We start from the raw sequence: 14,419 nt of genomic DNA, 5'->3' as shown, positions 1-14,419 counted from the left end.
AGACCACAATATTCTTAGCTATAATCACCAGGCTGTACGTTAGGTTCTTGGAACTGGTCAATCTTGTAAGTGTCCCAGGCTTTTTCTGAGGAAGGTGTTGCAGGCGATGGGATGTTGACCAGGGCTGGCTGAGCTCGTGAGGAGACGTACTGCCCCACCTGCTCCACTGGGTCCCTGCAGTTCTCACGTGATCTGTTCATTGAAGCCACTCTCCCCATCAGTTTCACTGGACGAGTTCCTTGTTGCCTCTAAAGTTAGTTTTGTATCTCCTTAAATTGATAACTGCTTGGAGGGGGAGGGTATCGCTCAAGTGGCAGAGCACATGTTTGACAGGCACGAGGTCCCAGGTTCCATCCCCAGCACCTCCTCCAAACAGAAATAAATGAATAACCCCACCCCCACCCCAATAACTGCTTGGAAGTGTGAATTTTCTCTTGTCTCCCGGCTGGACTCCTTGGTTCTCCATGTCTGTTCTGTTCCTCGTTGTCTCCTCAACAGAACATCTCCTTGCTCCTCCAAGTCTCTGCACTTTGAGGAAAGGCCATCATGTTGAAGCAGAGTGAGTGAGGCCAGCACTGGGCTTTCTGTGGGAACTGGACCTCCTGTAAGACTGGCTGGTCACTGGTCGGCATAGTCCCCGAGTTCCCGGTTCCCGTGAAGAAAAATGATGCAAATTCTTAACCTTTCTCATCAGGGGAGGTGGGGTAATCATGTCTATGAACAATGAGGGTGTCTGAAGGAGAATGTGTCATATTTGGACAAGAACTTTTTTATAGTAGACCATTTTAATCCTGTGAGGGAGATTGTTAGCCTGCGCTTTGAAATCAGAAAGAGCGAGAGTTTAATCCTGGTTCTGCCACTTATGAGCTGTGTGTGCCCAGCAGGTCCAGGTACTTAGTATTTTATGGCCTCAGTTCCATTGTTTATATCAAGGGGATGAAGGTATGCACCTTGGAGAATCCTGACAAAGGAAATAGCCATTCTCGAAGGTGTTTGGTTCAGCACGTGGCACATGGCAGACACTTAATTAAAGGCAGAAGGAAATGATGGTGAAGATGAAGAGAATGGCCACCAAAAAGATGAAGCAAGCTGGAGAGGAGGAAGATGGGGAGGAGGAGGAAGTAACATTTCAACCTGGGAAAGTCACTGCCGCTCTGAGCCTCGGTTCCCTGGTCAGTCTAACGGGCCTACCCGCACTTGCCTCTCTTTTTGTGACGATAAAGTGAAATAATGTATGAGAAAGGATCTCAGAAACCTCGAATTTCTATACACATATGATTTAGTAAAAATAGTGTATATCTGTAAGTCATGTGACCTTTCCCAAGGGGTCACACACAGCACCGGCGTGGGGCGGTCACCCTGCAGAGTGATGCAGGCCCAGCTCCGTAAAATCTCACTTGCTTTCCGATTCCACAGACACACACCTGCCCTGCGATAAACCAGCTGGTATCCACATTGTTTGCCATGTTCCACCCTGCGAAGCAGAACTTCCCATCCTTGTCAGCAGTCTTAATCCGAGTGATGAAGCCAGATGAAAAGTGTTTGAACATGCTAATGGGCTGACAGGAGATTAAACGGGTCCCTTAACAAATGACTCTCCACCCAGCCCCCAGCGTCCCCGCCTGCTGCGGCCGCACATGGGCAGCACAGGTAATCCCGCCTGTCGGAGACATCCCATACATCTCCCAGTCTTCGCTCTCGCCGGCCACCCGCGAGCCCGTGACAGCTGGAGAATTATCACTCCTTCTCTGCACATTATCCCTCTAACTCTCTGTGGCCGTGGGGGTGGCTTGGTGAGGCTGCCCTGAGAATTACTGCCTTGCTGATCTATTTGTTCCCAGGCCACTTTCCCAGGCTGGTGATGGATTGCTCTCGATGGGGAAAAAACACATAGACAGCAGTGACACATTTCTCATATTTGGGGTTCATTTGAAAAGTCGTAAGAATTAGTTTCCTGCAAAGGCTTGAAATGTACAAGAAGTTGAATGTTGAAACTTAAAATGTACATTTGTGGTGATTCCCGACTCATAGTCAACGTCTGGGGAAAGATGTTATGGCTGGGTAACTTAACTAACCCATCTGCTCTGCATTTTGTTTCGGTTGGCAAAAAATCTGATGGACTTCATATCCCAGGTATGAATGATGTGGGTCCCCTGTAAAGGACCCTCTGCTCCCCATGCAGCCCCCACTTCCTCTTCTACATGGAACTCCTAGGTTGTCCTGAAGCCTCCAGAGCCTCGTTCATGCTAAGCACACGTTCTACCGCTGAATCATCCCCGTCCTTCACACATATTTAAAATAATAGTCCCTGACCCCTTCCTAAAGGGATGTGTGGCATTTTCTAGAAGAGCTGTACACTGGGGTAAGAGGAGTATGCAGAACTCAGGCTGACACTGACATCGGGACCTTGGACTGGAGTGGAGATGCGTGAAGCCAGGTGAGAGGCAAGGTTGTGGCCAAGTCCAGCCATCTCACAGCTGACACCTCCGACTCACAGCGCTGTGTCTCTGCTCTCTACACAGTGACCAACTGCGAAGACACTGAACCTCCCACTGTTAGACAGATAATGACACTGTAACTGCATCGTTCCCTGCTGTGGCTAAGTGCACACTGACCTCTCAAGGGCATGTCCATGTGAGCAAGTGTGAGGGTGGAGCAGGTGCCAGTGAGGGGGGGAGAGATTTTTGTCTTTTGCTGAGATTTCACTTAACTTCTGGTAACAATAATAATCCAGTTCAAGGAGTCTTCCCCTCTTGTCCATCAAATCATGGCAGAAACAAAGCTTACTCGTGCATTAAGCTCTCATTTTTGGAGTTACTGAATTCAGAAGAAGATAATGACAGCTGGCTGCAGGCTATTAAGAGAGCCCTTTACAACCGATCTTCAGCCAGGGCATTCATCACCAGGAATGTCGCTAAATCTCACTTGTTGTTTTTCTACAACATGACAAGCTCTCGTATTCAAAGTTCAGTCATGCCAATGAGAAGCGACCTTGTTCCTTCTGAGGCTGTATAAACCAAGCTCTTCCCAGCAAACTCCTGACCCAATGCACTTTGTTTTTAAGAAGAGCGGCAGATCCATGTTGGGCAGACAGCTGTTAGCGCCCAGTTCGAGCGCCCCCCCCCCCTGGGGATGGAGTAAATGGCCTTTGACTGCCTTGTCTAGGGTTTCGGGATTTTTCCTCCCAGTGAATTTTGGTCTATGGTCATGATACCAAGTGAGTCACTGTGAGTGTGATTTTGCACAGCTTGATTTCTGACTTAACTTGGCAAAAATTTCCCTTGCTCGGAAGGTGGAGGAGACCATGAGAGTTGTTATTTTGAGAACAGCTTATGAGCAGAGCTACCCTGGGGCAAAGTGCCTGCATCTCGCAGGAATTCATAAGCCCAGGAAGGGCATCGCCAGACCCCTGCCCTAGAGCTCAGCAAAGAGACTTCAAGCTCGAGGAAGCGTGTGATCGCCAGGTCAGACACTTCACCGTGAAATATTCCTCAAGAAGAGAGGAAAACCACAGAAACCTTAAATGCTGGCGGTGTAGCTGCGAGAGGAACCAGCGGCTCACGCCAGGCATGTGGGCTTTGGGGTCATTTTCATCTCAAATCCTGTCTCTGTGACTTTCCAGTTTTCCCTCCGTAAAGTAGGAATAATCATACCCTCTTCATCCGAGAATTAGTGAGGATGTAAAGGAAGTTCCGAGAACAGGTGGTGTAACGAGACTTCTGGGCTGTCCGTGCACAAGCCGTGAGACACTTCTGGGGCATCTGCGGCTGGCTCAAGCCTTACCCGTCCACTCAGGTGGCTTTTCAGTCTGTGTAGAAGTAGTTACTTCTAGTAATACTGCCTCTTGGGTCTCATTTAAATAATTTTTGCCTTTAAGCCCTTCTCCATAGGTACCAAATGGTGTTGCATTTTAAGAGAAATACTCCAAAGAGGTCTTACGGACACTCAGAGCTGAGCTGGGTGGACAGGAAGGGCGTGCTGAAGGCCGGTTCATTTTCGCCTGTGAGCAAAGCTCTCATCTATTCAGAGCTGGCAGAGGGGTACTTCTGTAAAGTTTCTGTAGGGGTCTTTTTGCTGCATGTGAGTCATCACCTGGATTTGGTACAGCTGAGTCCTGACGTGAGGCCCCACGTCCTGCTCCTGATTTACTTTGGATCCAACCATTAAAAATATAGATTATTTATTTTTTCCAATAAAAATTTTAAAAAATGTTTTTGAATTTTTTGATTTACAGAGTTGTACTAGTTTCTGGTGTACAGCATAGTGACTGTTACACATTTATATATTCTTTTTCATTATAAGCCATTGAATACAGCTCTCTGTGCTATACAATAGGACCTTGTTGTTTATTCATTCTGTACATAGTCATTTGTATCAGCCAATCCCAAACTCCAAATCTACCCCTCCCTCCCCCGTTTCCCCCTGGTAACCGTAAGTCTATTTTCTATGTCTATGAGTCTCTTTCTGTTTTGTAAATAAGTTCATTTGTGTTATTTTTTTAGATTCCACATATAAGTGATGTCATATGATATTTGTCTTTCTCTGTCTGCTTACTTCACTTAGTGTGATCATTTCTAAGTCCGTCCATGATGCTGCAAATGACATTATTTTCTTCCTTTGTATGGCTGAATACTATCCCATTGTATATATACACACCATGTCTGCTTTATCCAATCATCTGTTGATGGACAGTTAGTGGATCCAGCCATTCTTGACCTTGTCCTCAGTCAGCTGGAAGGGGCCGGGGATGACCTTACGAGAAAGGAGAGAGCGTGGGAGCTCAAACTCACAGCCTGTGTGATGCAAACAATGCTGAGTTCTGTCCACCAGTTAGTGCGTGCGGGCAGTATTACAAGTTCTCCACTTACGTCAACTTCCTGAATCTTTACAACAAACTTGTGAGCCTGTGAAATCATTGTCTCTACTTCATAGATGGAGAAACCGAGCCACAGAGTTTCAGCTGCCGATGGGTACGCAGATCTCAAAAGGCCAAACCAGGATGCACACCTGGGCAGTCTGGCCCCACGTGCTGGACCATTGCACTTGGGTGATTCTTCCTGCCCTTGGAGTTGGTTCATTAGGGTGATGAGGTGAGTTTGCCTTGTAGATAAACAAGCAGAAGGCTCCTCTCTGCTTTCTAGCACTCGAAGGAAACCGTCCCTTATCTATCCTTGAAGTCTCCTCTTAATGGAACCTTCTTATTTTAGTTTAGTCCTTCACAGGTTTCTGCTGATGGAAGGTGAGTTGAATGAACAGGTCATGATGAGGTAAGACTGAAGAACAGTGTCATCTTCTTTCTCTCTTGAGTACTTGTTTGCGGTTTACGGTTCGAAACTGTCCTTGAGCGTGGTGGCGTGCTGGGTGCCAGCGTGTGCCTCAGGGCATCTTGACTGTCAGGTGGTTGTGCGGACTCTTGCGGTCCGTGGAGTCTCAAAGAACACGACATTTCTCAGAAGTGATGTGAAGCTGTTACAGTGAATTTTTGGACATGAGACCAGTGTTTCTTTTTTGATACAAGTCGCAAGCAATTTCTCAGTATATCTTCAGGGAAGCTGCTCTCCGTGTCAGAAAGTGTTTGGCATTCTCTGCTGGCCTGATAAACCCACAGGGCGCAGCACAAGCTTCTCAAATGCAGCTAGCCTTTAGGTAACCCCATTTTCAAACCTGCATCCACCATCCTGTGGAGAAAGCGCTCAGCTCTGCGGCACGCAGAGGGCAAAGCACTCCTGCAGCCGCTCATCTCCGTGTTCAGGGAATGAAACCATGTTTTAGCAGGATGTACTTTTCTTCACTCTTTAGTGACAGTTTAAAAGTGAGCCGTGTGTGCTCACCCCTGTGCTTCCCCAGCGTTTGTGGGCGCACGGATCCTCTGGGAACCGTGTTAAACGCAGACTCTGACTTAGAGGGTCTGGGGCAGGACCTGAGCTTCTGCATTTCTAACGAGCTCCTAGGTGATGCCAGTGCTGTGGTCTGGGGACCACCGTTTCAGCAGCAAGACTCCAAAGTGCTGCTCTGTGTGGCCCTTCAACTTCCAGAATTCTCCAGCCTGTGACTAGAGAGGCAGCTGTTTCAGCAGCATCAATCCCCAAATAGATGCCCTGCAGTCTTTGTCTCCAGACCGTTATCTCTGTGTCCCTTCTGTTTTGGGTTGAATTTTGTCCCCCCTCCCCAAGATATGTTTGAGTCCTAACCCTCAGTACCTCAGAATGTGACCTTATTGAAAACAGGGTTTTTGTCACCAAGTTAGGATGGGGTCATTAGGGTAGAGTCTGATCCACCATGACTGGTGTCCTTACAGAAAGGGTAAATTTGTGTCCTTTTTTTTATTTTTTAGATTCCACATATGAGTGATATCATATGGCATTTTTCTTTCTCTTTTTGGTTTACTTCACTTAGAATGACGATCTCCAGGTCCAGCCATGTTGCTACAAATGGCATTACTTTATTCTTTTTTATGGCTGAGTTGTATATATATGAATATACCACAGCTTCTTTATCCAGTCATCTGTCGATGGACATTTAGGTTGCTTCCATGTCTTGGCTATGTAAATTTTTAAAAAAGGACACAAATGAACTTACTTATAAAACAGAGATAGACTCACAGACATAGAAAACAAACTTATGGCTACCAGGGGGAAAAAGGGGTAGGGAGTTCAGGGATAAATTGGGAGATCAGGATTGGTAGATACTAATATATACAAAATAGATACACAACAAGGTCCTGCTGCGCAGCACAGGAACTGTATCCAGTACCTTGTAGTGGCCTATAGTGAAAAAGAACAGGAAAAGGAATATACGTAGATATGATAAATAAATCATGATGCTGTACACAAGAATTTAACACAACATTGTAAGTCAACTATACTTCAATAAAAAAGGGTAAATTTGGACAATGAGCCAGACAAGCACAGAGAAAGGACAGTGGGAAGAGATGTAGAGGGAACACACGTGACCCTGAAGGCAGGGACCGGGTGGGGTGGTTACATCCCTGTGGGAGCCTTTGAATGAAGGTCCTGCCCGCAGCTCCTCTGAGTCACGTGCTCGGGGCACCGCCTTTCCAGGGGCGTGTGGGGCACAGCTCCTGGGAGTCGCCCTCAGTAGTAGCTGGACTAGCTCGCTGCAGCTGGGCTGGGGAGGGGCTGAGAGTCTGACTCTGACTTTGGGTGGTCTGTAGGGCAGCGTGACCTTTGCCTAGCATCTCAAGGTCATCTTTTTCACCGCCTCCTCTCTTTCCTCAGGTGATCATCCTCACCCCCCAACTTACCAAAATCCTCCCAGTTCTTAGTTTGCAAAATAGCATGCATATACACTCACTTACTCGGTAAAAATTGATTAATCACTTGTTAAATTTCAGGCATAGCTTTAGGCTTGTTTCAATTAAACATGACACAGGGGGACAGGGGTGGGAGTTCGAGTTTTGCAGATACAAATATACATAAAATAGATAAACAACTGTACTGCACTGTATCGCACAGGGAGCTATATTCAATATCTTGTAGTAACCTATAATGAAAAAGAGTATGAATGTATGTGTGTATATGGATGACCGAATTATCATGCTGCACACCAGAAACTGACACAACATTGTCAACTGACTAGACTTCAATTAAAGAAACATGACACAGGGATGCCTCCCTCCGACTCCACTCTGGAAACACACAAGCCCAGAGCCCTGAGGACAACGGTTGGGGTCCTTACCTGGGGAAGTTACACCGCGGTGATCGGACTTGGGGAGGAAGGTCCCGGCCCAGGATGGGCTCTGGGGGTGAGAGACGCATGTGGAGGCGACGACACGCTCACTGTGTTTGCGCCCGCTCCCCCACCCCCAGGCCGTGGCCCCGAGCTGGCTCTGCGCGCACTCAGACGGATTGTTAGAAACTTCCGTTCTTTCTTGCTCTTTAAGACACTTGCATTGGTTCATCTTTTTAGTTGCATGCTTTCCTCAAAAACGTTCAGCGAGGAATTCTACTAGGTATTTGGTTAGATTGACTATTTCTTTATGAATATTAAAACTCTTTCCCAGCACCGACATCGTCATTCGAGTCAGGCACAGTGACCCAAACCTCAATACAAAGTAATTTGTTGTTTTAGGTACAGAAGTTTTCTTTCCTTCAAAATCTTAACAGGAGATACATTTTCTATATTAAAAAAATGTCCTTTTTCTGTTTCACTGAAAGGTGGCAGCAGATTTTAGTTTCTGGGTGTCCCCAGGAACTGGGTCTAGAGATCTTAAAAGTCCCACCTCTGCATCCTCTAAACACACACACACAGACACACAGACACACACAGACACACACACACACACACACACACACGGATGGGGGAGGGGGAGGGGCTGTTTTCTGAAGGGTTTGAACCTTGGGGCAGGAAGGGGAGCAGATGGTGGACTTTGACAGAGCAGAGGAGGGAAATCCTGGCCTAGCCCATTCCTGGGGTGGACTTGGCTGTGAGGCGAGCGGCCCACGCTCCAGCCAGCCGGAGGAGTGAGTGCTCTGTCCTGGGAGGGGCACTGGGCAGCACATCACAGCCCCCACCATGAGGGGAGTGAACGGGTCAGAGCCAGCGGCGACGCTAGGTGGTGCTGCTCCTGGTGTCTGGTCTGCAGGGACCCTCCGTCCTTGACGATTAGACCTTGCACCAAAGGATGCAGCCACACGGTGCTTCCTTCATCGACAGTCTCACCACGAAAATAAAAAAAGTTAGCTGAACCGAACAGTGCGCTTAGTGATAGCTGACTTATGCGCTCTGGCACCAGCTCATCTCTCCGTGACCCGGAACGGTCTGCAGACTGGCGTGGTCCGCAAGCCGCAGTGGGGAACGCTGCCCTAGACCAGCTCTGGTCAGGAAATCGCTCTGGGTCTTTGCCTCTCAGCTCTATTTGTGAAGTTAATCATTCTCTGACTTCCAGAGTCTGGGGAGAGCAGCTTTGCCCACCCTCTGCTTTCCTAACACACGTTTTCCTTTTATTCCCCCAGGGTGGGGAGGTCGATCCATCTTAGCAGATCCTGTCAGATCGTGTCCGACTGAATGTATTTAGTTTTCCCAAACGTCCAATCTTTTCAGCCGAGGAATGTCTGCAGCGCTGACGAGGCCGTGATGCACAGCACACCGATCACTGCAGGGCGTGTCGGTTTAATTCTTCTTGGCTATATTCGTGCTGGGCCATCATTCAAGTTTACTGATGCTGTCTGGTCATGTCTCGGGGACTTATAGTTAGCTAAATCCGTCCTACGTAGAGAGACCACCAACAGCTTGGCTATCTTTTCAGAATCTTTTTGCATGAGAAGTGTTATTCAGTGATTACAGACAGCTCCTTCATAAATAAGCACTTGCTTCTGTAAGTTTCCTCTCTGGAGCCCTGGACCAGGAGTCTGGGAATTTGGGGTTTTTCTGTTGTTGCAATCCTGTTTCTGCCCCGCCGCTCGCAGTTGACTTAAAAACCCACTCTCTCCAGTCCAAGTGTTTCACTCCTAGTCCTCGGAATATTCTTAAGAATTACGTACAAGCTCACTAGGAAGCCCTGAATTATTGTTGTGTATGTGGCCACTGGCTTTCATATCGAGTATGAAGTGCCTGGATTTCAGACAATCAGGAGGAAACAGAGAGAACAGAGGGTAACAGGCTCATGGAGGTTGGCACTGAAATGAAACTGGACCAGTCCGGTGTTCGTCCTGGCCGCACGTGGCCATCCTTAGAGACTGAGTGATTCTAAGTCAGGAGCGATGTCCAGCCTCGGTATGTCCTTGAAGCCTGATGGATGATTCTTATGTTCATCTCGGTTTAAAAGCCATGGATGACATCCTCTCTCAATCTCCAGAGAGGACACTGGAGGCGAAGAGCCGTGGATGTGCAGTGAGCCTCCGCCCCCAGGTTCTTACCAGTGGGAACTGGAACGCAGGTTTTGGGGAAGGACCACGAAGCCAAGGCGATGGGGTTGTCCAGTCCAAACATTCTAGCAGCAGCACTTGAATGGAAGCTCTGGGCCAAGTCCCATGCTAAGCCTTTTAAAATAAAACTATAATTCTGTGCAGCTGGTGTTATTATCATCATTTTAATATGGGAAAATGGAGACCCAGGAAGGCTGAACAATTTGACCAAGATGATGTAGATAGTCAGCAGGAGTCAGGGGCTGGACTCAAGGCTCTGGTTGAGGATTTCTGTTCTTACCCTCCCTGCCGGAGAAAAAAACACCAGTTAGGCGGCTCACCGGGGAGCCACCTTTAATTCCCTCCAGAAGGGAGATTATACAAAGTACGTGTGTGAGCAGTCATGGCAATCCAAGCACGGTGGCTGGCAAATTTAATATAATTATGATTGTGCAAGAAAAGAAAACCACACATAATGGAACAGGGAGAAAAAGAAGGGCTCAGAGAAGAGAAGTAGGGGACGTGATGAATGCTCGACGGTACCTGGGATGTGATGACCAAGAAGAGACTGACCAATGGGGCACCAGACACACGAGGTCACCAGCAGTTTCCTAGTCCCAGAGACTCCCTGCTGGGGCAGGGGACAGCACACACCGTTCAGGGTCTGGGAGGAGGGGCACTTGGGAACAGAGTGAATACGCAGGGGCCACGGGAGGCAAGCTTTGTAGTGACAAGAGAGTGGGTGACCTTGGTTCCCACAAAACGATGAGATTGGTCTGTGTGAATAATTCCACAGGCCAGTAGGGAACCAGAACCCACTACTCACAGGCAAGCAGGCACTGTGCTTGGTCCCTGTGATGGAGGGTTTTGCCTGGAGGATCTCACCTGCGGGAGCAGAGCAGGCTGGGGGACTCAGATCTAGACCATTCCAGGTCTCCCAATTTTACCCGATGTCAAAGCAGCATATAATACTGAGCCTGAATTTCAGACCTCAGACCGCAGCCATTCCATCCTCAGAAGGTTGTGGTACCAACGCCGGGATCACGATGTGAAACCAGAAAGCACGCCTTCAACGTAGGCTGTCATCTAGAGGAGAGCCGGGAGCTCGTTAATTGCTAATTTGCTTTCTTTCTGTAGCTGTGTGGAGTGATTCAAATCTGACATTTTAATTTTGCTTTACAACCACACATTCGCTTTTCCAAGTCTGTGAGAGGCAGCAAGACAGCTCACGTCTCATTGCTCCTCTGTGACTCACTGCGCCCTGGCCTGTCTGCCAAGTGGGACAAGACGCTGAGGCCCTGATTGTATGAAAGAATTTCATGCTTAGTTTTTTTTTTTTCTTGAAAAAAAGTCCTACCTAAAGAACTGGAGGAAGAAAAAAATAAGGGCCAAATTTCCGATTTTCATTAAAAGATCATTTTTTATGTTCAACTGTCACCAACTCTTCTCCTATTTCAACATTTAAAGTGAAGGCTGGAGAGCAGCTCTACTCCCCAGATGGGTCGGACCTCTCGCCCCCACCGAGTGTAACAGCTGCCAGTCGACCATGTGGCACCTCGTGGAGGGTGACAAAGGTGTGTGGTCAGGTGACAGAGCACAGCGAACTCGAAAGCCTTTCATTCGGGCTAAAACCAAAGGGATTCAGAGCTTTGCACAGAACATTTACTCCTGATTTATAAAAGGAAGTTAAAGCAAGAAACAGCGAAGTGAGAGTTTATGTATTTGCCGATGAGGGGATAAAATGGAAAAAAAAATTGTGGTGCAAATTCACGGGCCTAGATTTGAGAGCTGACTCCATCAGTTATTCACTGCTCAGATTTAAAGGCAAGTCGTCCATCCTCCTTCAGCCCAGGGTCCTTGTGTATAAAAGGGGTACATTACCATCTGCCCTGTAATCCGGCTGGATTGAGGACACCAGAGGGGAAATGCTATTCATTTGTTCATTTACGCAGATATCTGCATACCTGCTAGGGTGCGGGCCACCGTTTTGGGCAGAGCGAACACAGCAGCGTCAAAACAGACACAAGACCTGCCTTCGTGGTATAGACAGTGAACAGCAAAGGAGATGCTACGGTTTTCAGCTAGTGGTAAGTGTGATGGACAAAAACCAACTCAGGGAACAGAGTAGGAAGCATGGTGGAGATGGGAGGGGTGACATGTTAGGTAGGGTGGTCAGGTGGAGAAGAGGGTACCTGGGGGAATCTGCCCTGTCCTGGAGCTGGGAGGAGCTGAGGACGGTTCCCCAGACAGTGTGGCGTGTGACCCAGCCCTTGGGAGGCGGCCTTCTGAGGCCCTTCCGTGATACCACTCAGCCTGATTGCCTTCATCCCCGTGATGGGACATCTCACCTTCTCTCCTCCCTCACCTGCCTCGCTTAGCCCCAAGGCCATGAGACAACCATTGACCTGAGGGACGAGAATGTGTATTTGAATGTCAGTTACCATTAGAGCATGATGCTGACATTTGATGGGAAGGAATAAAAATGTTGGAAGACAGTGACAGAGACCTGGGACTTTTCTGAATATCTGAGTCCAGGTAAAACCATGGAGCCCCGAGGAAAGTTCAATGAGGAATCTGATCATAACAAATCAAACCACCTGCTTGTGCTGCCGGCGATTAGGTTCTTGCTTCAAGGGAGGAATTCAGAGACAAGACCCGGAGGTTAAGAAAATAAAGTGAAGATTTATTAAGGGATGGATAAGACCATTTCACGGGGAGAGTGGGCAGACTCAGGTGAGCAGCTGCACTGAGTTTCTTTGGCAAGTTGGTTACACGGGGTGTAAAAATGAGTGGACAGAATATTCATTGGGGAGGGAAGGGTTTGGGGCCATAAGTATTTCCTGATCTCCATCCCAGCTCCACCTTCCTGGGCAGAGGATGGATTTTTGTCCTTATTTAGTCTGGATCGGAGCATCATGGTCTCAGTGCATGATGGGTACTTCTAATCTGCAAGGCTGATTTTATTGTCATGAAGGCATAATGAGCAAAAGGTTACATCCGGACACTGGAAATTCCTGCCTTTTCCCACCTTTCTCTGCCTGCCTCCAGGACACTTGTCACCCCCAAATGTGTGATTTCTTATCAGCCCTGAGGTTCCTGCTTTTTTCTCTTTCTGCTCAGGGACCCCTGTTGTTCACAAGCTGTGTTTTTCCCTGCCGTTTTGCCTGTGCCCCGCTTTCTCTGCTCACATCTGGCTACCTGCCTGCTCCAATGCTTGGAGGAGCCTTGCAGGCCAGACCCAGCCTTGCAGGAGCAGCCGTAGAAGTGTGATTCAAAGAGGCGGGTTGAGGAGGGTCCACGCAGCGAATGTTTATGGAAAGCTTCTCTTTCCAAGAGAAACAAAGCAGCTGGGGTCTGGAGTCTTGGGGAGACCCCTTTAGAAAGTAACAGAACGGCTCCAGACTTTTGCTTTACCTTCGTCCATCCACGTGCTGAACCCTGGGGGGGGGTGTGGGGGGTGATACTTCCCTGCACGGAGGGCCGGGCGTGGTGGTTTACATAAGTCCACGTGTCGTCTTCACAAAAACGCCTGGAGGCGGGTACTCAGCTTCGAGCCTGGGGTTTCCATCTGTGAAATGAATTGATGCGCCCTGCTCAGGTGACAGATCTCATAAGTGGCAAATACGGGTAAGGCCTGTCCAGCTCATTCAACTATATTCAAGGCGTTGAGTTCAAGAAGTTGAATATGAGCTGGGGCAGGGCCCTCAGCAATGGGAACAAACTCAGCAAAGTGTGATTTGCAGTTTCTGTGCTCAGGTGCAGTGGCCTGCCAACAGGTAATCCTGCCTGCCCCGGATGTCGTGGTAGGGGAAGTGTGGGTCTGCACCACACCCCAGAGGAGAGGGCGGCGAGAGGACAGGATGAGGGGGAGCCGGGTGTTCAGGGGCAGTGTCGGTTTGGATGAGGAGGGGGAGGTGACAGATCATGGGCATGGGGGAGGGGAAGCCTGAACGCAGATTGCATGTAGCTACTTTTTCCGGTCCACGGACTGTTCCTCCAGTAGATAGCACAGGTCAGAGTGACTGCAGGGGACGTCTGTGTTTAATCGGACAGGGAGGCCTGGAAAGGCCTGCTCGCCCCAGCTGGCCACAGTCCCTGCCAGTGCTCTGGCAGGACGCCAGCCTGTTCACTCGTTTCCCTCCTGGGCCGCTTCCGTTTGGCTAGGTGTGATCTAACCATTGGTTTGCAGAGCTCTGGAAGAGCGCCTTGAGCTCCAAGGTAGAGCTCTGGAGTGGGGCTGCTGGCTGGGCCCTGGCAGAGGTTCTCCCGTTCCCTCTCCTCAAGGGAACTCCGTTTTCGTGCAAGTGTTTTTATCCCTTCATCTCACAGTCCAAGGGCCATGGGGAAAGAAGACCCCACTCTCGGGGTCTCCTCCTCACCCCATGATTGGCTGAGGAAGGCCTGTGATATCATTCTGACAGAGAGGACATGCGTTTTTCTAGAACCTTCTGGAGAAGGAATTTCCTCCCTCGTTTGGGAAAAGAAGCTGTCGGCATCGGCGTCCTGCAGACGTGGTCAGCAGGTCCCGCTGGCGCACAGCCGAGGCAGCATCT

Source organism: Camelus dromedarius, chromosome 7, assembly GCF_036321535.1.
Source record: "Camelus dromedarius isolate mCamDro1 chromosome 7, mCamDro1.pat, whole genome shotgun sequence".
NCBI lineage: Eukaryota > Metazoa > Chordata > Mammalia > Artiodactyla > Camelidae > Camelus > Camelus dromedarius.
The sequence above is the reverse complement of the archived record's forward strand: the minus strand, read 5'-3'. Positions refer to the sequence as shown.